Source organism: Pseudophryne corroboree, chromosome 2 (assembly GCF_028390025.1).
Source record: "Pseudophryne corroboree isolate aPseCor3 chromosome 2, aPseCor3.hap2, whole genome shotgun sequence".
Taxonomy (NCBI): Eukaryota; Metazoa; Chordata; class Amphibia; order Anura; family Myobatrachidae; genus Pseudophryne; species Pseudophryne corroboree.
Genome location: NC_086445.1, coordinates 917,919,567 through 917,925,566, shown reverse-complemented (window position 1 = coordinate 917,925,566; position 6,000 = coordinate 917,919,567).

The following is a 6,000-nucleotide window of genomic DNA, read 5'->3' as shown; positions in this document are numbered from 1 at the left end:
ATGTGACTGAGTCACTGTGTGCTGTGTATCGCTTTTTTCAGGCAGAGAACGGATTATAAATAAAACTGGTGGTCACTATCAGCAAAACTCTGCACTGTACTGAGTACTCCTAATGCTCCCCAAAATTAGTAAATCAAGTGTCTCTCTAATCTATTCTAAACGGAGAGGACGCCAGCCACGTCCTCTCCCTATCAATCTCAATGCACGTGTGAAAATGGCGGCGACGCGCGGCTCCTTATATAGAATCCGAGTCTCGCGATAGAATCCGAGCCTCGCGAGAATCCGACAGCGTCATGATGACGTTCGGGCGCGCTCGGGTTAACCGAGCAAGGCGGGAAGATCCGAGTCGCTCGGACCCGTGAAAAAAAACATGAAGTTCTGGCGGGTTCGGATTCAGAGAAACCGAACCCGCTCATCTCTAGTTTAAATGCGGTCATCCGCATTAAGCTTCCCTAGTTTTGCTATTCAGGATTGTCATTGCCATTTCACCGGAGTGATAGCAGTATGATGGTTTTCCTTCTATAGTAAGAACCATTATTATCCTGTACTGGGACGCTCACCTGACTACGGCGAGGCCAAGAAACAAGTGGTACAAATCGTTGTTTCTCTCTGACAGTTCTTCAACACAAAGAATCGCTGTTGACCCCTCCGACGCAGAGGTCGGAGTTGGGAATATATCTCCTGTGGTGGCTTCACAGTTCTCACCTCCTAGAGGGACGAAGGTTCGGGATCCAGGATTAGATCCTGGGGTCCATGGATACAAGTCTCCGAGGCTGGGAAGCAGTCTTTCCAGGGGGAAAGGATCAAGCCGAGAAGCTTGTCTGCAATAAGCATTCTTGGATTAAGAGCTATTTACAACGAACATCTTCTTCGTGTTCTGCCCGTCTCATTTCTGTCAGACGACTAAACAGCAGTGGCGTCAGTAATCTGCTAGGGCGGAACGCGGTGAAAAGTGCAAAAGTTTCCGAGGAGCGGAAAGGCATGTAAACGCTCTATTAGAGGTCATCGTTCCGGGTGAAGACAACGGAGAAATAGACTTCCTCAGCAGACACAATCTCCATCCAGGAGAGTGGGGCCTTCATCAAGATGTTTTCACAGAAGTGACAAGTCTTTGGGGAATTCCTCGATTAGACATGATGGCGTTTAGCCTCAACATGAAACTTCAGGGATATTGTTCCAGGTCAAGGGACACTCAAGCTATAGCGTTGGACGCTCTTGTGGCACCTTGGGTGTTTCAGTCGGTCTATGTGTTCCCTCCACTTTCACTCTTTCCGAAGGTGATAAACATAAGAAAAACAAAGGTTCAGGCAATCCTCATTGTTCCGGTCTAGCCAAGGAGGGCTTGGTATCCAGATCTTCACGACTTACTCATAGAAGATCCCTGGCATCTTCCTCTACAAGAGGACCTGTTACAGCAAGGACCGGGCGTGTATCAAGACTTACCGGGGCTGCGTTTGACGGCTTGGCGGTTGAACGCCATATCCTAGCCCGAAAGGATATTCCCGGTGAAGCCATTCCCACATTGCTTCAGGCTAGGAAAGAAGTAACGGCAAAGCTTTACCACCGTATTTGGAGGAAGTATGTGTCTTGGTGTGAATCCAAGAAGGCTCCTAAGGAAAAATTTCAGCTGGGTCGTTTTCTCCAATTTTTCCGGAAGTTCAGACTTTCGTGAAAGGAGTGCTGCTCATCCAACCTCCATTTATGCCCCAGTGGCACCAGGGGACCTTAACGTGGTGTTGCAGTTTCTTATGTCACACTGGTTGGAACCTTTACGAAAGGTTGGGTAAAAAATTTCTCACTTGGTAAGTGGCCATGCTATTGGTCTTGGCGTCCGCAAGGTGGGTGTCGGAATTGGCGGCTTTGTCGCACAAGAGCCCTATTTGATCTTCCATGTGGATAGAGCAGAATTGAGTACTCGGCGACAACAATTCTGCCAAAAGTGGTTTCTGCGTTTCACAGGAACCAGCCTATTTTGGTGCCTGGGGCTATTTAAGCCTTGGCTGATTCGAAGTCTCTCGATGTAGTCGGAGCTTTGAATATTTTATGTCGCCAGAACGGCTCAGATTGGGGAAACAGTCGCACTGTTTATGCTCCCAACAATAGTGGGGACCCTGCTTCTAAGCAGTCTGTTACACGCTGGATCTGTGATACGATTCGGCATGCTCATTCTACGGCTGGATTGCCGGTACCGAAGTCGGTGAAGGCCCATTCTACCAGGTCGGTGGGCTCTTCTTGGGGCAGATGCCCGAGGAGTCTCGGCGGTTCAACTTTGCCGAGCAGCTACTTGGTCGGGTTCAAACACTTTTGATAAGTTCTACAAGTTTGATACCCTGGCTGATGAGGACCTCATGTTTGCTCAGTCGGTGCTGCAAAGTCGTTCCCACTCTCCCGCCCGGTCTGGAGCTTTGGTATAGACCCCATGGTCCTTTTGGAGTCCCCAGCATCCTCTAGGACGTATGAGAAAATAGGATTTTAATACCTACCGGTAAATCCTTTTCTCTTAGTCCGTAGAGGATACTGGGCGCCCGTCCCAGTGCGTATTGTATCTTCAGCTATTGGTTGTCGTTACACTCAAGTGGTGTTTCTTTTCAGTCAAGTCTGTTGCTGCTGTTATTCATGCCATGGCATGCAGTATGTGATTATTGTTCGTGTTTACACACAGGTTGTGTTACATTTTCGGTCAGCATATTGCTGTATGTTTTCCATGCCGTCAGCTGGTGTTCTATTGAATGCCACGTTCTTCGGCATGGTTGAGGTGTGAGCTGGTATGACACTCACCGTGTTTAAACAATAAATTATTTCCTCGAAATGTCCGTCTCCCTGGGCACAATTTTCTAACTGAGGTCTGGAGGAGGGGCATAGAGGGAGGAGCCAGTTCACACCCATTCAAAGTCTTATAGTGTGCCCATGTCTCCTGCGGATCCCGTCTTTACCCCATGGTCCTTTTGGAGTCCCCAGCATCCTCTACGGACTAAGAGAAAAGGATTTACCGGTAGGTATTAAAATCCTATTTTTTCAAACACAGCCTGTAACATGGAAGTTAGAAGCTGACTGGTTGGTACTTTATCACCGTGCAATTTATTACTCTCCAATGCTTGATGAATGGGGTCCCATGTTTCCAGTAACCTACACATGGCATAGTACCAGTCTACTCTCCAACTGTGCTGGTGAGAAAGGGGCTCTTCCAGTGTTAAACCACCCCAGTACTGCTGGTGGTCATCCAGAGGTGAGATTGATTCATTTTAGAATATAAACTCTGCAGATCTCATCCTAGAATCATCCTCAAATTTTGCTATGGGGCCAACAAAGTTCTAGTTATACCCCTGCGTTCTTCCTTTTGTTCAAATAGTCTCACATTACACTATTAAATATATCCCATGTGCAGACTACACATTTCCCAAATCACTAGTCACATCCCCGTGGCACTGGCCACACCCCTTGCAGCAGCACACAATAGGCCTTTCACAATTGTCAGCTCCAGGCCCACGTGGACCTTTATCTGGCACTGCATGTACTGTGCAGTGAACGGCCTCCCTTGGCCTAGTGTGACAGACAAGAATGGGCAAAAGTTTAACAAGTTTAAACATGAGGTGACATTGCTGGGTTGTAGTCAAAATGTTGACATTTACAATGTCAAGAGTCATGTCGATACCACAATGTCGACAATAAGGATGTAAACATTGTTAAATGTTAATAGGCAACATGTCAACATTCTCAGAATGTTATGGACAGGGCCAGCTCCAGGCATGTTCGAGTCGAGCGCCCGCGCAGGGCACCACCCTTAAAGGGCGCCGCACGCTGGCGCCGACATGTTGGAGCCTGGAGCCGGCCTTGTCCTATCCCTGTCAGTGAACTGTGGCTGTGCGCGCGCCGCGCTATTCGGCGCCGGCATCTGATGTAAGACACTGGCGCCGCACAGCGCACACAGATCACTAGGACACAGGCGCCACACAGCGCGCCTGCCTACAGCTGCACTCCCCCTCCCTCATCGCTGGCACATCAGGTACTCTGGGGGCATATGTGGCACAGTGGGGGCATTAATGTTTCTGGCACTGTGGGGGCATATCTGGCACTGGGGGCATTAATGTATCTGGCACTGGGGGCATATCTGGCACTGTGGGGGCTTTAATGTGTCTGGCACTGTGGGGGCCATTTATCTGGCACTGGGGGCATTAATGTATCTAACACTGTGGGGGCATATCTGGCACTGTGGGGGGCATTAATGTATCTGGCACTGTGGGGGCATATCTGGCACTGTGGGGGGCATTAATGTATCTAGCACTGTGGGGGCATATCTTGCACTGTGGGGGCATTAATGTATCTGGCACTGTGGGGGGCATTAATGTATCTGGCACTGTGGGGTCATTTATCTATCTGGCACTGTGGGGGCATATCTGGCACTGGGGGCATTAATGTATCTGGCACTGTGGGGGCATATTTGGCACTGGGGGCATTAATGTATCTGTCACTGGGGGCATTAATGTATCTGGCACTGTGGGGGCATATCTGGCACGGGGGCAATAATGTATCTGGCACTGTGGGGGCATATCTGGCACTGTGGGGGGCATTAATGTATCTGGCACTGTGGGGGCATATCTGGCACTGTGGGGGCACTAATGTATTTGGCACTGTGGGGGGCATTAATGTATCTGGCACTGTGGGGTCATTTATCTATCTGGCACTGGGGCATTAATGTATCTGGCACTGTGGGGGCATACCTGGCACGGGGGGCATTAATGTATCTGGCACTGTGGGGGCATATCTGGCACTGTGGGGGCATTAATGTATCTGGCACTGTGGGGGGCATTAATGTATCTGTCACTGTGGGGGCATATCTGGCACTGGGGGCATTAATGTATCTGGCACTGTGGGGGCATATCTGGCACGGGGGCAATAATGTATCTGGCACTGTGGGGGCATTAATGTATCTGGCACTGTGGGGGGCATTAATGTATCTGGCACTGTGGGGGTATATCTGGCACTGTGGGGGGCATTAATGTATCTGGCACTGTGGGGGGCATTAATGTATCTGGCACTGTTGGGGCATATCTGGCACTGTGGGGGGGCATTAATGTATCTGGCACTGTGGGGTCATTTATCTATCACTCACTGTGGGGGCATATCTGGCACTGGGGGCATTTATGTATCTGGCACTGTGGGGGCATATCTGGCACTGTGGGGGCATTTATGTATCTGGCACTGCTGGGGGGGGGGGGGGGGGGGGCATGTCATGTGCACCTGCACTGCTGGGGGGGCATGTCATGTGCATCTGGCACTGCTGGGGGGCATATCATGTCTATCTGGCACTTCTGGGGGGCATACCATGTGTAGCTGGCAAGGCTGGGGGGCATATCATGTAGTGTTCCTGTGTCTTAGTGCAATACCTGGTGCAATGTGTCGCAGTTCTCTACCTGGCGCAAAGTGTATAACGTGCTCTGCCTGGCGCAGTGTGTATAGGAGGTTCTACCTGGTGCAATGTGTATTAGCTGCACTACTGTGTGGTGTAATGCGAGTTGCCACTATTATGTGGCCACGCCCCTTCCCCACGAAGCAACGCCGCCTTCGCGCGCACTGTCCATGATTTCACCGGAGGAGCACCAAGTATTACGGTATGCACATAGTTTTGCCCTTCTAACTTAAAAATGTGCCCTCCCGAATGCAAAATGTGCCCTCCCCGTGATCAGCACCCTGCCCTAAAAAAAATCCTAGAGTGAACACTATCATGTGTAGCTGCGGGGCATGTCATGTGTAGCTGGCACTGCTGCGGGGCATGTCATGTGTAGCTGGCACTGCTGCGGGGCATGTCATGTGTAGCTGGCACTGCTGCGGGGCATGTCATGTGTAGCTGGCACTGCTGGGGGGTATATCATGTCTATCTGGCACTGCACATTATGTGTCTGGCACTATACTGGAGACATTGTGTGTAAGAACACTACTGTGGCTGTTATGTGTAGGGCTGCTAATTGTGTGCGTAGAGGGGGTGTGAAAATATATTTATTT